The following is a 20,651-nucleotide window of genomic DNA, read 5'->3' as shown; positions in this document are numbered from 1 at the left end:
TTCTAACCAACCAGCGATCAGGAAAATTTTCCGAGCTAAAAGGGCACCGCTGCGAGTCGGTGCAAATCTGCCTCGATAAAAGAAATGGACTATAGTTACAGATTTCAAGGAGAGAATGGGGAGAGCAGAGCAATCAATGGTCATGCTAAAAACAGTTTGGAGGTCAAATGGAGTAGCAGTTCACAGCAAAATCAAAATATACATTTCACTTGTAAAATCGATATTAACTTATGGGCACCAGTCGTGGTACAGCAGGATGTGGTAGACCAAGAGAAACGTGGCTGATGACAATGCGAAGGGAGGTTGGATCTGAGAATTTGGTTGATCTCAGAGAGATGGCACAGGATAAAAACATATGGCGTGAATTCATCAAGGCCCTATGCATCACGTTGGTGCCAGAGGATTAAGACATATATATATATATATATATATATATATATATATATATATATATATATATATATATATATATATATACATATACATATATATATATGTATATATATGTGTGTGTGTATATATATATATATATATATATATATATATATATATATATATATATATATATATATATATGTACGCATATATATAAATATAAATATATATATATATATATATATATATATATATATATATATATATACGGATAGGGAGAGAGAGAGTAAATAATGTAGTTTGCTATGCATTATAGTTTGCAAGTCGTCGCTTTCTAAATCAAGATTTTAGTTTAGACATTTTCTGACCTTGAATTACGTGTCCGTGCAGCCATGAAATCATGTGAACTGTTGTCACACAGGAAGCGAAAATTTATAGATATTCATTTGACCAAGAAAACCCCAAAGGGTAATATCTAAATTAGTTTTTGTTGTATCATGATGACATTATTCTTTTGTTGTCATGGAAAAAATTATAAAAGTTAATTGTGTTTAGGGTCCGTGTCTGTCCTTTTGCAGAAGAGCTCAGACGATGCAATAATAATAATAATAATAATAATAAAAAAAATATTGACAATGCACCTTATTGGTTGGCGACAGCTTTTGGTTCATAACCTCGAGATATAATACAGATGACTTAGGTTAATAGTCGCAATTATTTTTTTTTTTTCATAACTCTTGTCCTTACCTAGAATTCGAATCCAGGATCGTTCGCTAGTGGGACAAACACCCAAACCAGTTAATCACAAATGTATGTATGCCTGCATGTAAAAAGATGAATAATTATGAATCCTACCTCAAGTTTTTTACATTATTAGGTTTACAAGTTTAGATACCGTAATCCAATCGAAACTATATTTTGTTTCAGTCAAACAATAAGTACTGTACTTATGCTGTATACACTGGTCAAAAGCAGCACTGGAAGATATCCTGTTTACGTCTAAATAGCTTAGGCTCACGCTAATCCTTTGTCTTCCATTTCCCCCAAAGTACTCTCTCTACCTTTGTTTGCCTTTATCGACGCGTTGACGTGCAGAAACTATGGGGAGACTTGGAGCAACCCTTGGAAATCAGAAATGTCTGCTTAGACTCTTACTGGAATAAGATCATTGGGTGAAGATCTAGTTTCTACCTCTTCAAGATTCATTGGGTTGCGACGAGATTGTAAATTTATTAATTAATCAATCATTCATCATTGTCTTCGAGAAAATTTTCAGTCTCCAAAGCATCCATTTAAGGCTATGCCAAGCGATATTCCTTATCGATTGCTGAGGACTATCAACTGGTGAGCGTTATTTTCACGTTTCGCCCAGATCGATAAACGTATGTTTGGGTTCACACGTTACGTAGGTTAGGGTTCCTTACGCGCTCCAATCTTGGCCTTTTTATTATTCGTTTATATCATTATTTCATAAATTGTAAAGCAAAACTCAGTCGTTCAATTACTCTGGTGAGAAAATAGCTTCCGTATATCACTTTCTTTTACGATTTTTTATCCCTCCACGAAAGAAAATGTTATTTGCAATATACTATAATATTACCCTCGGTAATGGAGCTATTTTGAGAAACACATGTTGGTTCAGATACTATCATAGGTGTAAAACGCCAAAGCTCAAAGCTAAGAATAAATGATCTACCTACAACACTAAGACTGGAGTGAATTACAACCAAGCAATGCGAGAATATGTAAATATTGGAACAAGGGATGAAAATATGTTCTAATTGGGCTGAAAGAACACACTTCAAGTTAGGAGGGAAGGCAGTAATGATCCCGTAACCTGTATTAGGACGAAACAGGTGTTTGCCCTGACGGCAAGGACTCTATAGAGACTAGAATCTTTGGAATTGACCTGTATCTAATATCAAAGTTAGCTAAATAATTCAAATGGTCTTCCTGCCGTCTGAGATTAGTCATCTCAAGTAGAAGTAGTTAAGTTGTAAATTCCTTGAGGCAAGGTCCTTTAAATCCTTTAAATATACCTTGCCTAGACCGCGCGAGGTTCCCTGTTGCCCCATCACATTATGTGGTTTCTATTCGCTCCGTTTATAAAGTCGGTGGCCTGTGCCAGCAGAGCCTTTTCTGTGGCCATTTTCTTGTCCTAATGTATGCAGAACCCGTTGCAAATTATGACAAGGTCATTTTTTTTAGAGGTTAGGCACCTGTATTCGACCTTCTCTAGGACAAGGGAATGGTACAGCTCTGTCTCAGAGTCCTCGAATCTCTCAAGACAATTTCTTCAAGGAATAAAATTTTGAGAAGATATGAGACTATGATGTAAGATTTTTTTTATCATTTTATATCTTATTAACCGTTAAGCTTGTTATTCGCCGTTATATATATATATATATATATATATATATATATATATATATATATATATATATATATATATATTATATATATATATATATATATATATATATATATATATATGTATATATATATATGTATATATATATATATATATATATATATATATATATATATATTTTTTTACACCTTCCATAACCTTTTTATTACTTTTTTAGATAAGATGCTACGTATACTGGTGTTTGATCTATAGAATTATATTGTGTAGACACAGTGTAGTTTTCCTTATCAGTTCATGCCATTTAATTTCTCATCGAACAATTGAATTATCATGTTGGGTTATTTAAGCTCAGTGTTGTAAGCATATTTTATTCCACAAAAATTCTAAAGAAATTTCATCACGCTTGAAAGGAAGTTGATAACGCAATGTCTTTTTTTTTTTTTTAAAGAAGCGTGATTAATTACTTTCACATTTCTAAATACCGTAGTAAAAAAAATGGATATTAAGAAGTTCCTGAAATTCCTGAAAAATCACCATTGTCCATAGGAGTTTGAATTTAGCATTCATCTTGGTATGAAAAACTTACTAACTTGTATTCAAGTCATTTCTTACCTGTTTGTATATGACATTTTTTGGGCTCAAGCCATGTCGTCCTGATGGAAGTTCCTATAGGGTAGCTTCCTAGGGTATATTACAACTACGGCGATATTCCCAGAGAATTTACCTTAAGGTACCAGAATTCTAACTCCTGGAGCGAGTATCCCTCGTGAAAGGGATATCGCGACATATCAGAGGACGTATTCTAGACACGTCACATGGCAATCTACTACCTGAATAGAGATTCGTCTCGTAGGAGGGAGATTGACGAGATACGAATTCGGGAAAGAAAAAGGGGAGCCGCTCCCAAGGCTTCCCTATCCCCCGATTCGTATGCGTGCCTGGCGCCAATCCTGGCGCCATCTGTATTCCTTTTTGCGTAGCTTAACAACTCGGTGTTTTTTCCTGTTTTTCTCGCAAATCTTGGATTTATTCAGCTTTTCATGGCTTCTTCGTCTTCGTTGACCTCGGATAAGTTGAGTATAGTGTCTGTTATGTATAAATGTAGGCTCTTGGTAAAATTTTGAGTGATTAATAGGATTAATCTTTGATACAAGAGCCGTAGCCTACCAGAGGTGTCCTGGACACTGTCACTCGCTAGGTATAAATTAGTTAGTCAGAGTGACATTCCTGGTTGTTTTGCTTAATAAAATTTAGCTATTTAGCTTTACATAGGATTTCCTTTCGTGCTTAGTATTATTTGGCGAAGTATTCGCCATTCTGGCCTACGCTAGGCCATGTAGCCTAGTCGTTTGGTCCTAGTACTTAATGCATGATTATGGTTTTTCCGAGTGTAATTAAAATTTTATTGAAGCTTTAGGCTATTTTATACATTTTAGACTGTGTGGAATATTTCCAAGATTGTATACGTGAGAGTTTCGGTGAATTAGGTAATCGATTCTCTTGGTGCCTAGGCTAATTGCTTATGGAGCCTTAGTATACTTTATCATACTCCCCGGTTGCTTTCTTTTCTTCGGAGAAGGTATGCAATCCCTTTCCCTCTGTTTAAGCCTTGGGCTTATCCCTAAGTGGTTTTTTCCGAATTTATTTTCGATAAAACTATACTAGGGTGTTACTGTACCTTCCTGTTCCTGCTGAGTCTGGTTCAAAGAGGGACAGAACAACAGAGTTTTTAGTCTGAGTCCGTGTTGTTTGGCTTGGGGCAGAGTCTCCCTCGCTGACCTAACACTTACAAAGGGAGCTGAGCTCCCTTAGGTCACTGTCGAAGGTTTCTGTAGTTATGATTCCTTCTTGTGTGATCGACCAGACTAAGTCCTGTTGCTGTTCTCGGGGAGGATAAATCTTCCCTTGGGAGTTGCAACGCCTTCCTTGCTTTGGTGCTCTGGAAGCTGGCAGGTATTATACTACTGCGCTGGCACTTTCCCTTAGATCTCCCTTAGGCTAAGACAGAGTTCTTGGCTGCGGGTGATCTGTCACTAAAGCAAGGTTGGCAGGACCCTCTTGTCCCTTCCCCCTCTATCTCCGTAATGGCCTAGCCATTACTGTACTGTACCTTGCCGGCCGGCAGAGCTGGCCGGCAGGGGTATTACTGTACCATATGTCATTCTACTTCTGGACCTAGTATAGGTTGGGATATGGATTGACTAAGCCCATTGCCGGCCGGCAGAGACGCTGGACGGCAAGGGTCTTATGTTTTCGAGTGCTGCCCGGACCTCTCTTGGTCCCTCATCCATGCCTGCCGGCAGAGCCGGACGGCATTGGTCAAGGAAGCCTGAATTAAGTTTCTCCCCTTCCTTATATGCACTCTTTCGGTTGCCGGGCTTGGGGGGTTGTGTACACTCTTATCCCGGCATCCATTCTATTTTCTTCTAGTGCTGTACCTGTCCCGGCAGCCGGCCTATGAGGCCGGCAGCCGGGCAGGGGTAGTCTTCTGGTTCTTTTGCTGCCGGCTGGCATCGGTCTTGTACCTTTGCCGGCCGGCTTATGTCAGTCCTTGTCTGCCGGTCACCAAGAGTGTGGCCGGCAGCTGGGTACTACCTTGTGTAGTTGCTGGCCGGCAATCATTGCCGGCCAACACTGGCTGTTGCTGGCCGGCAGCTGCTGCCGCCGGCACAGGCATTTGAACCAGAGGGCTGCCGCCCTATAGCTGTTAAGTAGTATACTTTAAAGCTAATTGTGGTGTGTGCCGGCCGGCAAAGGCAGGCCGGCACACATCCTCCTATACTGTACTAGTATTCTTCTGTATAGCATATACAGTAAGAAGAAAACTATAGTAAAAGTTTAGGTACAGCACTGTATCTTCTAATACTATTGTGTTTTCTTACACAGCCCTTTGCTGTTGCCCTCAGACAGGAAGCAGAGTTCTTCCCCGTCTATTATCCAGGATTTTTAAAATCATTGCCTAGGTGTGAGCTCCACCTGTTTCCTCTGGAAACCTTGCATTGGTTACTCTAGTAGAGATAAACCATTTTTGATTTTATTATCCGGAAGGCTGCAGCAATGGGTTGTGAGGGAAACACAAGTGTGTGTCTTTCAATTATGAATTGTTATGCTATACTATGCATATCCAGTGATACATAGTTCACTTGATACTCATGGAAATTTCTTCTCTTTACAGGAGGACCCTCCGAAGTGCGGAAATGTTTTCTGCAATGTCCGCAGCAAGAACCTCTGCGGACATGAGTGTTGTAGGAGACACGCAGCATGCGCTGTCTCCAAGGATGATCTCCAGTATTGGGACCCTCAGGTATGTACTGTATGCACTAACCTGATTACTGAGGCTTTTGATTCCCCTAGAACGGCGGAATCAAGGGATATAGCTAGGGAAAAGCTTCGTACTTGGGTAAGGGGCTTCAAGAAGAACACCTCTGGCCCTTATCTTCCAAGTGAGAAGATGAGGGCGTATCTTTTTCCCCAGGCATCAGCTGAGGCAGTGATTCCCCAGCCTCAAGAGGAGATCCTTCAAGATCAAGTCCAGGTGGACGAGGAAGTCGCAGATGCGATGCAAGACATCCAGTTGTGTGACAGGATGTCTGACCTGGACGATCGTTTGGAAGAAGACCTCCTGGCAGAAGGTCAGGATCAAGTTCAAACCCCGGATGTCGTAGAGGATGAGGTCGACGAGGTGTCGGCTGCTCCGGTTCAGATGCCGGAGCCTATCCCCTCAACATCGGCTGGCCTCCCAGTAGAACTGGGACAGGCCCTCTCTTCGATTGTTGGAATGATCCAACAAATGCAGAAGGAGAATCAGGAGAAGGCGGCTGCAATGGAACTGCGCATGCAGTCCCTGGCAGAATCACATGGGCCCCGGAAAAGGCTCAATGTGAAAGACCTTCCCATATGCTCAGATGCTAACCCATGGAGGTATGCTGAGCACATGCCGATGACGACTGGAAAGATCGTCATTTCGGATAAGCTGGGTTCAGTTCCCCTAGAGGAGGTAGAATTCTGGCCCAGCAAGGCATCATATCCGGACTGCTATGTCCGGCTGAGAAAAGAACCAGCTTCAAGGGAGGAGACAGAGCCGAAGGAGGTCATTGTTATGGACCACGCTAAGGCTCAAGCCCTACTTTCATCCTCGATGAAAGAGAGGGGCTTCTCGAATTCGAAGGTAGCTGCATTGAGCAAGAAGCTCCCTTCGTTTGTGTCCTCTCCTGATAGAGCCTTCCCCTTTTTACAGAAAGGGTTTGCGGCTGTCCTAAAGGCAGTCGAGGCCGGCAAGCCTTGCCCCTCCCTGGAGGAGTGTAAACCCTTGTCGCTGGCTCTACCTATGGACCACAAAGACTGGAAGGATGTCCATCTAACATTCTCAGTGGGAAAGTTGGAGGCTGATATTGCCGGACGGCAATTCGGCGAGGACCTCCCCAAGCTGTCCGAATCTCTTTTACGAAGAGAGTTCGAGACAAAAGAAAGACTGGCTGCCTCAATGTCTCATCAGACTACTCTCGAGACGATGGCAAGTGACCCCAAGGTCCATGAAATGTTCATGGTAGTGGCTAAGTCTCACTTAGCCACAGTGACGAAGGACCTTTATAACTTCGTCAAGGCAAGGAGAGCTTGCAGGGAGTTCGTGTTCACCGGGGCTTCGGTGAGACACGAGCCAAGGAAGTTAATCTCCTCCAACATTTGGGGAAAAGACCTTTTCCCTACCGATGTGGTCAAAGAGGTTGTTGATAAGGCCGCCGTGGAGAATAGAAATCTTCTCCAGAAGTGGGGCCTGGCTATCAAAAGAAAATCTTCCCCGGATGAGGGTCCTCAACCAAAGAGGAAGAATATGAAGACTAGGCTACCATCTCGGCCAGCCAAGCCTTATAGACAGCAACAGCAACTGCAATTGCCTTTGCCTCCAGTGCCCCAGATAGTGGCACAAACCCCGACTGCCTTTCAGTGGGTACCCCAGGCGGTGCCAGGTCAGTCAACCACATTCGCCCCAACGTTCGAAGGACAGTCTTCTTCCTTTCGTGCAAAACCTAGAGGAGCAGCCAGAGGCTCGTCTAGGCGCCCCTCAAGGGGAAGGGGATTCAGAGGTGGTCGTGGTCAGGGAGGCAAGACCTCAGGACGGCAGTCCAAGTGAAATGATACCGGTAGGAGGGAGACTGATGAAATTTTGGGATCGCTGGACCTTCGATCCCTGGGCCCAAAGCCTACTCAAGAATGGACTGGGTTGGAGCTGGTACAGCACTCCACCCCCATGCCTTCGGTTTTTCCAACACTCCACCCCCATTTTGGAGGAGTACGTTCAAGAACTGTTGGAGAAAAATGTGATCCGAAAGGTGAAGTCCATCAAATTCCAAGGGAGGCTGTTTTGTGTTCCCAAGAAAGACTCGGAAAAGCTCAGAGTCATTCTGGACTTGTCACCACTCAACAAGTTCATAGTGAATTGCAAATTCAAGATGCTAACACTGCAACACATAAGGACCTTACTGCCCAAGAGGGCATACTCAGTCTCTATAGACTTGTCAGACGCCTATTGGCACATTCCAATCAGCCGTCGACTCTCCCCCTACCTAGGGTTCAGGCTACAACGAAAACTGTACGCCTTCAGAGCCATGCCATTCGGGCTAAACATAGCCCCAAGGATTTTCACGAAGCTTGCGAGCGCAGCTCTCAAACAATTACGCCTAAAGGGAATTCAGGTAGTAGCCTACCTGGACGACTGGCTGGTGTGGGCAGCATCCGAGACCGAATGCTTGCAAGCTTCCAGTCAGGTGATCCAGTTCCTAGAGTACCTAGGCTTCAAGATCAACAAGAAAAAGTCTCGACTTTCTCCATCCCAAAAGTTCCAGTGGCTGGGAATCCACTGGGACCTTTTGTCACACAGTTTCTCCATCCCAATGAAGAAAAGGAAGGAGATAGCGGGCTCTGTCAAGAGACTTCTAGATTCCGAAAGGATATCAAGACGCGAACAGGAGAGGGTACTAGGCTCTCTCCAGTTTGCTTCAGTGACAGACCCAGTGCTAAGAGCACAGCTAAAGGATGCAACCGGAGTTTGGAGAAGGTATGCATCAAACGCGCGAAGAGACCTGAGAAGACCAGTGCCGCCTCGGCTACGTACTCTTCTCAGACCTTGGTCCCAAGCCAGACATCTAAAGAAGTCTGTTCTTCTTCAGCCACCTCCCCCGTCGTTGACGATTCACTCAGACGCCTCAAAGGAGGGATGGGGAGGTCACTCTCATCGGAAAAAAGTCCAGGGGACTTGGTCCAAGCTATTCAGGACCTTTCATATAAACTTTCTAGAAGCTATGGCAGTGCTCCTTACCTTAAAGAAAGTCTCCCCGCGTCACTCGATCCACATAAGATTGGTGACAGACAGCGAGGTGGTTGTGAGATGCTTGAATCGACAAGGGTCGAGGTCACCACCTCTCAACCAAGTGATGTTAGCCATTTTCCGATTGGCGGAAAAGAAGAAGTGGTACCTGTCGGCAGTTCACCTTCAAGGAGTCCGCAATGTGACAGCGGACGCTCTATCCAGGTTCACACCGATAGAGTCGGAATGGTCCTTAGACGCAGGATCATTTTCCTTCATTCTGAATCAAGTCCCAGAACTGCAAATAGACCTCTTTGCGACGAAAGACAACAAGAAGTTGCCCCTGTACGTGTCCCCGTACGAGGACCCCTTAGCGGAAGCAGTGGACGCAATGTCCCTCGACTGGAACAGATGGTCCAGGATTTATCTGTTCCCTCCTCACAACCTTCTGTTGAGGGTCCTCAACAAACTGAGATCCTTCAAGGGGGTAGCGGCAATAGTGGCCCACAAGTGGGCGAACAGCATGTGGTTCCCCTTGGCGTTGGAACTACAGATGAAGTTCGTGCCGCTACCACATCCAGTTCTGACCCAGCGAGTCCAGAAGTCGACTGTCTGCGCTTCATTACAGAAAACCCAGACCCTGCAGCTCATGATTTTCTCGCCCTAGCGGTGAGAAAGCGCTTCGGGATTTCGAAAGCCAGCATAGACTTCCTAGAGGAATACAAGTGCAAATCGACTAGAAGGCAATATGAGTCATCTTGGAGAAAATGGGTGGCCTTTGTAAAGGCAAAGAATCCGCAGGAGATCTCAACAGATTTCTTCTTATCTTTCTTCATCCATCTCCATGGCCAAGGATTGGCAGCTAACACGATTTCAGTGTGTAAATCGGCTTTGATGAGACCCATTTTATTTGCCTTCCAGATCGACCTAGGTAACGAGATCTTTAATAAAGTTCCGAAAGCCTGCGCTAGGCTCAGACCTTCAGCACCTCCAAAGCCCATCTCATGGTCTTTAGACAAAGTTCTTCATTTCGCCTCCTTGTTGAGCAATGAAGAATGTGCGTTAAAGGATTTGACGCAAAAAGTTATTTTCCTATTTGCACTCGCGTCCGGGGCCAGGGTTAGTGAGATCGTAGCCCTCTCGAGAGAGGCAGGTCGTGTTCAGTTCCTGGATGGGGGGGAGCTGAACCTGTTTCCGGATCCTACGTTTCTCGCCAAGAATGAGTTACCCACCAACAGGTGGGGTCCCTGGAGAATCTGTCCTCTGAAAGAAGATGCATCTCTATGTCCAGTAGAATGCCTAAAGGTCTATCTTCGTAGAACTTCAGACTTCAAGGGTAGTCAACTATTCAGGGGAGAAACATCAGGCTCAAATTTATCTCTGAATCAACTCAGAGCGAAAATGACATATTTTATTCGCAGAGCGGATCCTGACAGTACACCCGCAGGTCACGATCCGAGGAAAGTTGCCTCATCCCTAAATTTCTTTAATTGTATGGATTTTGAACATCTCCGTTCATACACGGGCTGGAAGTCTTCCAGGGTGTTCTTTCGCCACTATGCGAAGCAAGTAGAGGAACTTAAGAGATCTGTGGTAGCAGTGGGTCGTGTAGTTAACCCTACTGTTTAACTCTGCGAGGAACAGTGGTCTTAATTGGGACGATTAAGTCCAGGGTGAGTGTGTAGGTACATACTGTACTACAAACTAAATGAGGGCACCAAGTGCCTATATAGACTGTTCCTTCCTTCAAAGGTGAACCTTGCATAAGTTCAGACATGTGTGCCAAGCGTTTCTAACGCTAATGTGATTGATTTGTAATACAGATTTTTTATGACTTGATACCTTGGTATCTCATTAAAGTGGTGTTTAATGGTTTTTCTTTCAGATAAACAAGTTCTGTTTACTATCATACTTATGCTTAAAGTTTTGGGTTACCCTCTTTTATATAAATATATATATTTGTTGTTAACCTGTCTGTTTATTATCTGTCAATAAACTTGTTCTTGAGAACCTTGCGTCTCTTTCACCTGTGTCAATTTATTGGTATAATTGAGCATTTTAATTCTATGTATCTTATCTGGGATAATTCTGATAGAATTGTTCTGTTTTGCAAGCTATGTTGCATTGGTTTATGTAAGTCCCCTATGGGAGGACTCCGTCCCATAAAGGGACGAGGGCGGTTTTATTAGTTTCTTCCTATGCGGATATAAACCTTTGTCCAATACAAGTATTGTGCGGATGACTGGTCAATATATTGACGCAGTGGTTCTATACAAACTATGCTTTACTGAATATAGGGCGAGACCACTATATTAGCTTGCCTGGCATTCATACATAGATATATGTACTCTTCGAGACTTTCCAGAGTCTAGTAGGACTCTTCCCTGTAGGGGGCAGGAAGCTCTAACATAGTTTATAGTTAGTTGAAAAGATGTATAACGGTAACATCTTAGGTCTCTAGGTCTAGTCGACCGGGAATAAATATCTCCGGGGAGTACGGCACGTTCTGAGAATCCACAGATACAGTAATGCTCTGGTACACTTCCATCAGGACGACATGGCTTGAGCCCAAAAAACGGATTTTGAGCGAAGCGAAAAATCTATTTTTGGGTGAGATAGCCATGTCGTCCTGATGGACCCGCCCTTGCCTTTCTAAGAAAGGGCTGTAGGACCCCTCCCTACATACAGTATCTGTAGCACCTCGTGTACGCTACAAGGAATACAGATGGCGCCAGGATTGGCGCCAGGCACGCATACGAATCGGGGGATAGGGAAGCCTTGGGAGCGGCTCCCCTTTTTCTTTCCCGAATTCGTATCTCGTCAATCTCCCTCCTACGAGACGAATCTCTATTCAGGTAGTAGATTGCCATGTGACGTGTCTAGAATACGTCCTCTGATATGTCGCGATATCCCTTTCACGAGGGATACTCGCTCCAGGAGTTAGAATTCTGGTACCTTAAGGTAAATTCTCTGGGAATATCGCCGTAGTTGTAATATACCCTAGGAAGCTACCCTATAGGAACTTCCATCAGGACGACATGGCTATCTCACCCAAAAATAGATTTTTCGCTTCGCTCAAAATCCGTTTATTTTAACGATGTTCTGGTCTTGATATATCTTATATTTTTCATTCATTGCTTCTATATAGATAAGTTTATTCGTTATTTCTCCATTTCCTTTCCTCACTGGGATATTTTCCCTGTTGGTTAGGCTTGTAGGATCCTGCTTTTCCAACTAGAATTGTAGCTTGATTAATAATAATAATAATAATAATAATAATAATAATAATAATAATAATAATAACAAAGGTGCCATAACTGGATGATTGACTGGCTGGAGAGAAAGGTTGCTTGCTTTTAGATTTTCTGGCCTTTGCTGCCAGACACGGGCTCTTGCAACACTGCAGCCCGTAGTGAGAAAGGTTAACTATTGGAAAGATTAGTATTTCATTTGCGAATGTTTTGCTTGTTCTTAAAGTGAAATTTCTACTATGATGTTTGTTATGCCATGTCAAATACAGTGTCTTGAAGAAAACCAACTTCAGTAAATTTTACGAATTACGTAACAATTACGTAGTCAGCAGTTATCAGATTGTTCCTGAACAGCAACAGTATATGATAATAGTACTGGTTTTTGTTTTATTGTTATTATTGTTGTAAATAATCCCTGAATTTGATAGTCATTGTTGTTTATGATGCAAACGTTAAAAGTCAGGTATCACAACCCAACTTGAGAAATATTTCGCACCTTGAGAATTTATTGATAGGATGTAATGCTTATATTTATGCGCAAGGTTTACGACAATCTCTGTTTATTTTCTTCATTCACGCACGCATTTATGTATGTGCAGTATGTATGTATGTTTGTATGAAAACCAAAAGGAGAAGAGCAGCTTATTATTATTATTATTATTATTATCCAAGCTGCAACCCTGGTTGGAAAAGGAAAATGCTACAAGCCTAGGAGCTGCAACAAGGAAAGTAGCCTAGTGAAGAAAAGATATAAGGGAATAGCAACTACAAACACTAAAATATTTTAAGAGCAAAAAAAGAGAAAAAAAACCGTTGAAATAAATCACTCATGTAAAAGCTATAATACGAGACTTATGTCAACCTGTTCAACACAAATAAAAATAAAAAAAAATTGAACTTCTCAAGTTCTACCGATTCAACCGGCAGATTAGGAAGATCATTCCACAATCTGGTTCCAACTGGAATAAAGTTGATTAAAGGGAAGTAATTGTTGATTATGTCAGCATAATACATATAAATCCACTTCTGGATAATATGACTGACTTAACGTTTAATTCATAAACTGTATCTGATTTTGAACTTGAGTGATCTAAACTCTGCGTGGGTCATCACATAGATTACCTGCTATTGGGAATGAATGACAAAGACCACAATTGTTCTGTTTTTCCGATCCAAGGTTCTTTTCGTTTATGGTCCATATTTCTTCAGCGACCTGTACGCTAGATTGATCCTGTTAGAAAATGACCTCCTTCGGGAAACGAACTTGTTTCTCAGTAATGCAGGGTCGTCTCAGTCCAGGTATTTTTGTTGCGAAAGGGGAGTAACTTCGCATGTTTCCTTTGCCTTGGGAAATGTTCGAGAAGAAATAAGATTCGTTTATTATACATTCCAGAGTCAAGATTAACTGGACCTTGTACCGTTATTTTCCAAAATTCCATTCCATGGTGGAATTGGGCTTCCGAGATGGACTCCCCGTCAGAGATGGAAGGTTGACATGCAAGGCTCCTCCTAAACCTCGACCGAAGGACTGGAATATTAAAGTGAACTTGCGTGTTTGTTAATGCCCGTGGATCTTGACCAGATCTCTTTTCTCTGTGTCCTTTAGATCTCCCATTTTTTTCATGATTCGAAACTTGAATTAAACAAGAAAATACTTACCTTGATGTCTTCTATTATATTCTCATCTAACTTGATAACTTTCAGCAATTATACTATAAATAGAAAATATAAATGGGCTAGATCTTTCAGGAGAGTAATTTGCAGCTTTCATGGTGCATATTAGGGTTATGTTGAAATATTTCGAAATATATAGTTATTGTGATTGCAATATCTGTATTTAGCGTCTTTAACCATTAGAAAATGACCCATAGGAGAAAATCAACATGGGAAATTTATGAAGTCACGTATTCAAATCAGAAAGGTACAATGGGACACAGAAATTTCTTGTACACCTTGCTATGAGGAAGTACACCCTTGCAGAGAGGCGAGTTTCTGCATTTAGCCCCACCCATCCCCGCTGCCAGCTCTCCCTACATAATATTTTTGGTTACTCGCCAAGTGGTTAGGGTGTTACATGGTGCATTTCCTCAGAGCGATGTGTGTCAGGAATTCCTGTGTCCAACTGTACATAAATTGACCAGCGCACAAGATATACTGATTTCAAACATTCGTTGTTATGGAACGTTATCGAAACTGAAAAAAACGAAAACCCAGAAACATCTTGGGAAATTAGAACATATTTCAAACTCCAGACATCACATCGCCACAAAATTTCACTGAAAAAAAAAATGGTCACAGGTGAATGCGTGACTTCCTTACGACTTCGCTTAAAGAATTTATAAACAATTTCGTAAATCAGTGCAAAGATTGACTCAGTCCTCAAAAAATGTCCTTCGCCTGTATACAAGATAATAGAAACATGAGCCAATATACGAACATTGCCTGTGTGCTTCTATTCTTGGCAATTCAATCTTTTTTTAGAGAAACCAGGTAACTTCGTCCTATTCTCACGACATATTTGCAAGGCTTGACTCTTGGCTATTACATAAATCGTGGAGTTTTGTGATTACTTGAAAACAAGTCTGTTATTTCCTGTATTATTCGAAATGGATAAAGTCCAAAAATAAACTTCACTTAGCGGAGAGAGAGAGAGAGAGAGAGAGAGAGAGAGAGAGAGAGAGAGAGAGAGAGAGAGAGAGAGAGAGAGAGAGAGAGAGAGAGAGAGAGTTGGAAATAAGGAAGAAAATGACATTGCGTTGTTGCTCTGATGTCAAAATAAAAGCATAACTACAAAATTTCTAAATAAGATAATGAATAATAAAAAATATAACGTTCTTATTTTACTCAGTATGTTTTTTGTTTACTTTGCTTAATGTTTTTTAAATTGTATAATTTTTTGGTCCGAGTTAATTTTTCATTTGCATCGTGATATCTCTTTCCTCTCGTCGGAATTAGGTTAAATGTTATACTTTACGTAGGCAATATGATTTGCTACAAAAACAGACTTTAACTGATTTTTTTTTTTTTTTTAAATTTAGGTGTGTAGTATACCTTAACTAACCTGACGTGGTTGTACGTTATCATATTAATTATCTACTTTCGTGTCATATGTATTATTCTTTTAATTTGATATGCTAATTTCGATGAATAGCATAATCATCTAAAAAAATAAATGCTTTCTGTCTTACCCTTAGCAAGTAAATTCATCATTATTTCATGTCTTATCAACAACTGAAATTTTAATACTTCAACAGAATGACGAGTTATTGGGTTGAAATTTGGATTATTTAGCTTCAGAACGTTTATTGCCCCAATAAGGACCTTAATGATAAGTTGCTCTATTAAGTTGTGTAGTAACTGGACGGTCTTAGACATTTACAATGCTAGTTAATCAAATTTTATATGCTATTTGATTATTTCTTTTCATTCTAAGCCAATATAGTTTTTGGTTCTTCATTGTTTTATCTCCCGTATACAAGAAAGAGCAAGTGTCTGGTGTATATATATATATATATATATATATATATATATATATATATATATATATACATATATATATATATATATATATATATATATATATATATATATAATTATATTATATGATTATGGCTCCCAGGTCTGGGCACCAAAAATATATTATACTATAGCTCTCGTCTGGGAACCAGACATATAATAGAATATATTTATTACGACTGGCAAGCTATACAACCTCTCGAATTCTAATCACACCTGTTTGCTTTTACATTAAATCTGTTACACTTGGAAATATTGATACCCGAAGTCTGAGACAGTTGAATAGCTCCCAGATAGCAATATATAAAACACTGAATATCCAAAGGCCTCTTAAGTACACTTAAAACTAAACTGGGTAATTATTATTACGAATATTCAAATAACTCTAACTTCGGTTCATTAAAAGGATACGAGCGAATATACATCAAACACTGATGATTGAAATAATGCACTCTTTACAAAAATAAATATATTTTTTATAGATTATAACACTTTGAAAGAATTTACGTAGATCAAATAAGTCACTCCAAATATTAAGGCTGAACAAAACTTAGATTAAGACAAAAGTGTTACGTTCTGGCAATTATAAAACCTCTTGACTTTGAAATACTTATGAAATTTATACAATCACTTCTTTGATTGAAATTAAATCTGAATACAATATTTAAGTTTGACACTGAAGGAAAATAGATAACCAGATCACAATACAAGAACCTATCACCTTCTTACAGGGCCATTTACTAAAACTCCAAGAGAATTTCAATAAGTACTCAATAGGATTACAAACACTCGTCACACCAAAACTTCGCTATTTCACTGAACACTTTAAAAACAATACACTGAGCTGCGTGCGAGAGTGAGAGAGAGGTGGAGATGCCTATCTTAAGGGTGGAATTCTCTATCTATCTATGCAACCCTGGGGTCGCCTTTATATATGAAACTTAGCTACTTCCAGAAACTTTCCAAAGTTCTGGGAAGCTTGGGGCCTGTGCTAAGGTGTCAGAGTTACCAAGTATTGCTCTCTCGAACATGTACTCGTGCAACGCAAGACGGCTCTCTCGGTCAGCTAGCTTCACCCACCCTTTGTCCCCGAAATAAAAAAAAGATGAGAGCTAACACTAGGGCCCTCGCGAACCTTCCAAAGCACATGTCATTTACCATTATCTCTCACAAACATAATGCAATACCTCATAAAAATATAAAAGAACATTACATAAGCCCTTGTTCATATTTCGTATGGTCACATAACACTCTCAAACACATTACGTAACATTTCGTAACAAAAATACGTGAAATAAATAAGTTAATTCTTAAAAATAATGTAAATTTTCATAAACTGACTTTGAATGAAGAATACAATGAAATTAATGACGAAAGTCTTACGTAATTTACATAATAAACTTGAATCTACACAAGAAAAACTCATCTCAAGATCTGGCTAACCTCTCTTCAATGCACATATGAAAACATAAATAAAATCATGAATAATCTACTGTATTTACTCTACACTACACCAGGTTTGTAAGAATATATATATATATATATATATATATATATATATATATATATATATATATATGATGTAAACTTCAACTACTCGGTCACTCCCCGTCCCTCATGTAGTGGGGAGAGGGAATAGTCATACACTAGTGAGAGAAAGTATCAGGAGAGATACGTTCGGAAACCACTACTGCCGTGTTGTAGTTAGGAAAGAGGGAGAGGGTGGGAAGGGATTAATGCATGTGTGTGCATATCTATTTAGATGTTTAACCACCGTAATTTTTGACGGGTTGCGTACACTAGTATTTCAATGAATAACCATTTGAATTACATATCAGTGATAGTCCATAACAATGATAGTCACCTGTTAATATTAGTCGTGGCTGTCCCATTGACGCTCTTGCACTATCCACTCGCTTTAAACAGTAAATGGTTTTGCTTGTCAGTAATCTGATATATTATGACAAATGTTTTCAAGATCTGAAACATACTCCAAGATCTCATTATGAAGGATTCCACCAAAATATTAAGTTTTTATTCCCCAGCTGGTGAACGTCTCTGTTAATATCTATTTGACACTTTTATTGCATAAATACCACACGCATTTTATATATATATATATATATATATATATATATATATATATATATATATATATGTATATATATATATACTGTATATATATATATATATATATATATATATATATATACAAATTATATATATATTATATATATGTATATATAGACACAAATTATATATATATATATATATATATATATATATATATATATATATATATATATATATATATATATATTATATACATGTATACATATATTATATACATATATATATATAAATATATATATATATATATATATATATATTTATATATATATATGTGTGTGTGTGTGTGCGTGTGTGTTCAGATATTGGTAGTAATCATCAGCTCCTCATTGCCACACTGAAATTAAAACTGAAAGCACCCAACAGAAAGATAGATAGAATACCTAGGTTTGATACAACTAAGCTTCTAGAGGAAGAGCACAGAGAAACATTTGCAATTGAATGTAGGAATCGATTTGCAGTCTTAGGGACCTTAAGGGACGAAGAACAGACAATTAATGAAGAATAGTGTGATATTAAGAACATATATCAGTCAGTTGGTAGCGAAGTCTTGGGACAAACAGTTACAAGGAGAAAGCCATGGATATCGAATGATACTTGGGATACTATAAAACGGAGACAAAGACAGAAATTGATTGTTGAAAGTTTTCGAGGAAGTAATTAAAATTACAAGGTACAGTAGATCATGCTAAGTATTCCAGTATTGACAGCAAGGTCAAAAGAAAAGCCAGGAATGACTGGAGAGAGTATTTAGACAGTAAAGCAGATAAGGCCGACAAAGCTATGAATTCAGGAAGTGGCTATGGTGTAAGAATTGCTCATAGGATTATTAATGAAATCTCGACGGGGGCAAAGAAGAAGAAGCATACACCCATCAAAAAGAGAGATGGCTCTGCTATAACAACAGAAGATGAAGAAAGACAACGTTGGATGGAACACTTTAGTGAGGTTATGAATAGGAGATATGAAGGGAATAATTTGATTGATATACCTGAAGCTGATGAAAACCTTGATGTCCCCATGAATGAATTCAGTGTGTTTGAAGTCGAAGCTATCCTAAAAAAACTAAAGAGATGGAAAGCCCCTGGATACGATGGAATAACTGCCGAGATTATACTGGCCGAAAATGAAGTGACTCCCAGAGTATTTACAAGATTATTTTGTAGAATGTGGCATGAAGAGGCAAGACCTGATGAATGGGAGTTAGGAGTGTTGGTGAAAATAGCTTAAAATGAGACCTGACTGATTACAATAATTACAGAGGCATAACACTTACGTCAGTTGTTATGAAAATATATAGTATGCTTATTCTTAAGAGAGTGGAGAAAAAGATTGATGAAAAGCTGAGAGATGAGCAAGCAGGATTTAGAAAAGGTAGAAGTTGCACCGACAAAATTTTCATTTTGAGACATGTAGTACAGCAATGCGTAGAATATAGAAATCCCCTTTTGATGGTATTTGTGGAATATAAAAAAGCCTTTGATAGTGTGCACCGGCCAATTTTGTGGAGAGTCCTACGTTATTATGGAATTCCTCTTAAATGTGTAAATTTGATTAAGTCTGTTCCTGAGCATAGCAAGTGCAAAGTTAATGTTAATGGAGTCTTATCAAGTGAGTTTCCAGTGAACAGCGGAGTACTCCAAGGGAATGTGTAGTCACTTATGTTGTTTATACTCCTCATGGACTTTGTAATGTGTAGAACAGTCAGAGATGGCGGAGAAGGATTGGACTGCATTGGTGATAGGAATTTAGCAGACCTAGAGTATGCTGATGATGCTGTCCTTCTTAGCAGAACACCACGGGATTTTCAATGCTTGCTTACCAGAATACATGAAATATCACACGAGGTATGGCTGAAGATAAATAGAAGAAAGACAGAGATGATGAGAATGGAGTATGCAATGGAAGATAAAATATCATCAGCAGGAGAAAGGATTAGTGAGGTAGAATCATTTAAGTATTTAGGAACAATGATTTCCAATACAGGGTCTTTAGAATTAGAGTTTATTGAAAGATTGAAAAAGGCAAATCAGACAATGATTAGGTTAGGTCAAATTTGGAAATCAAATCGCCTAAAAATTCATATAAAAATCAGTCTATATATCAGTTCAGTGAGATCGGTGTTACTCTATGGAAATGAGTCATGGTATGACAATGAAGCAATCTCCAATAGATTTAGTAGATTTGAGAATAAAGCCCTCAGAAGGATATTGGGAGTTAAATGACCGGCCAGGATTAGAAATGAAACTAAAAGAGATTACTCGAGTACCATATGTGGATGAGATCAAGATGAGAGGTAGATGGAGATGGTTTGGGCATGCTCTTCGCATTCCCCAAGAGAGATTAGTTCACCAAACGTTTAACTGGGCTACACAAGGCACTAGAAGAATTGGAAGACCCAGGCCTACAGGACTTATGACTATAAAGCACGAAGTAAGAGATGATGAATGGAGAAGTATTGAATTAAAAGCTCAAGACAGAGACGGCTGGCGAAATATAACCGAGGACCTTTGAGTCAATAGGCGTAGGAAAAGATGATATATATATATATATATATATATATATATATATATATATATATATATATATAAATATATATATATATATATATATATATATATATATATATATATATATATATATATATATATACTGAATATAAATGTCATTCGGTCACATTGAATAATGAACAAAATGGCATAAT

Source organism: Palaemon carinicauda, chromosome 22, assembly GCF_036898095.1.
Source record: "Palaemon carinicauda isolate YSFRI2023 chromosome 22, ASM3689809v2, whole genome shotgun sequence".
NCBI classification, from domain to species: Eukaryota; Metazoa; Arthropoda; class Malacostraca; order Decapoda; family Palaemonidae; genus Palaemon; species Palaemon carinicauda.
This window is presented reverse-complemented; position numbering follows the sequence as displayed.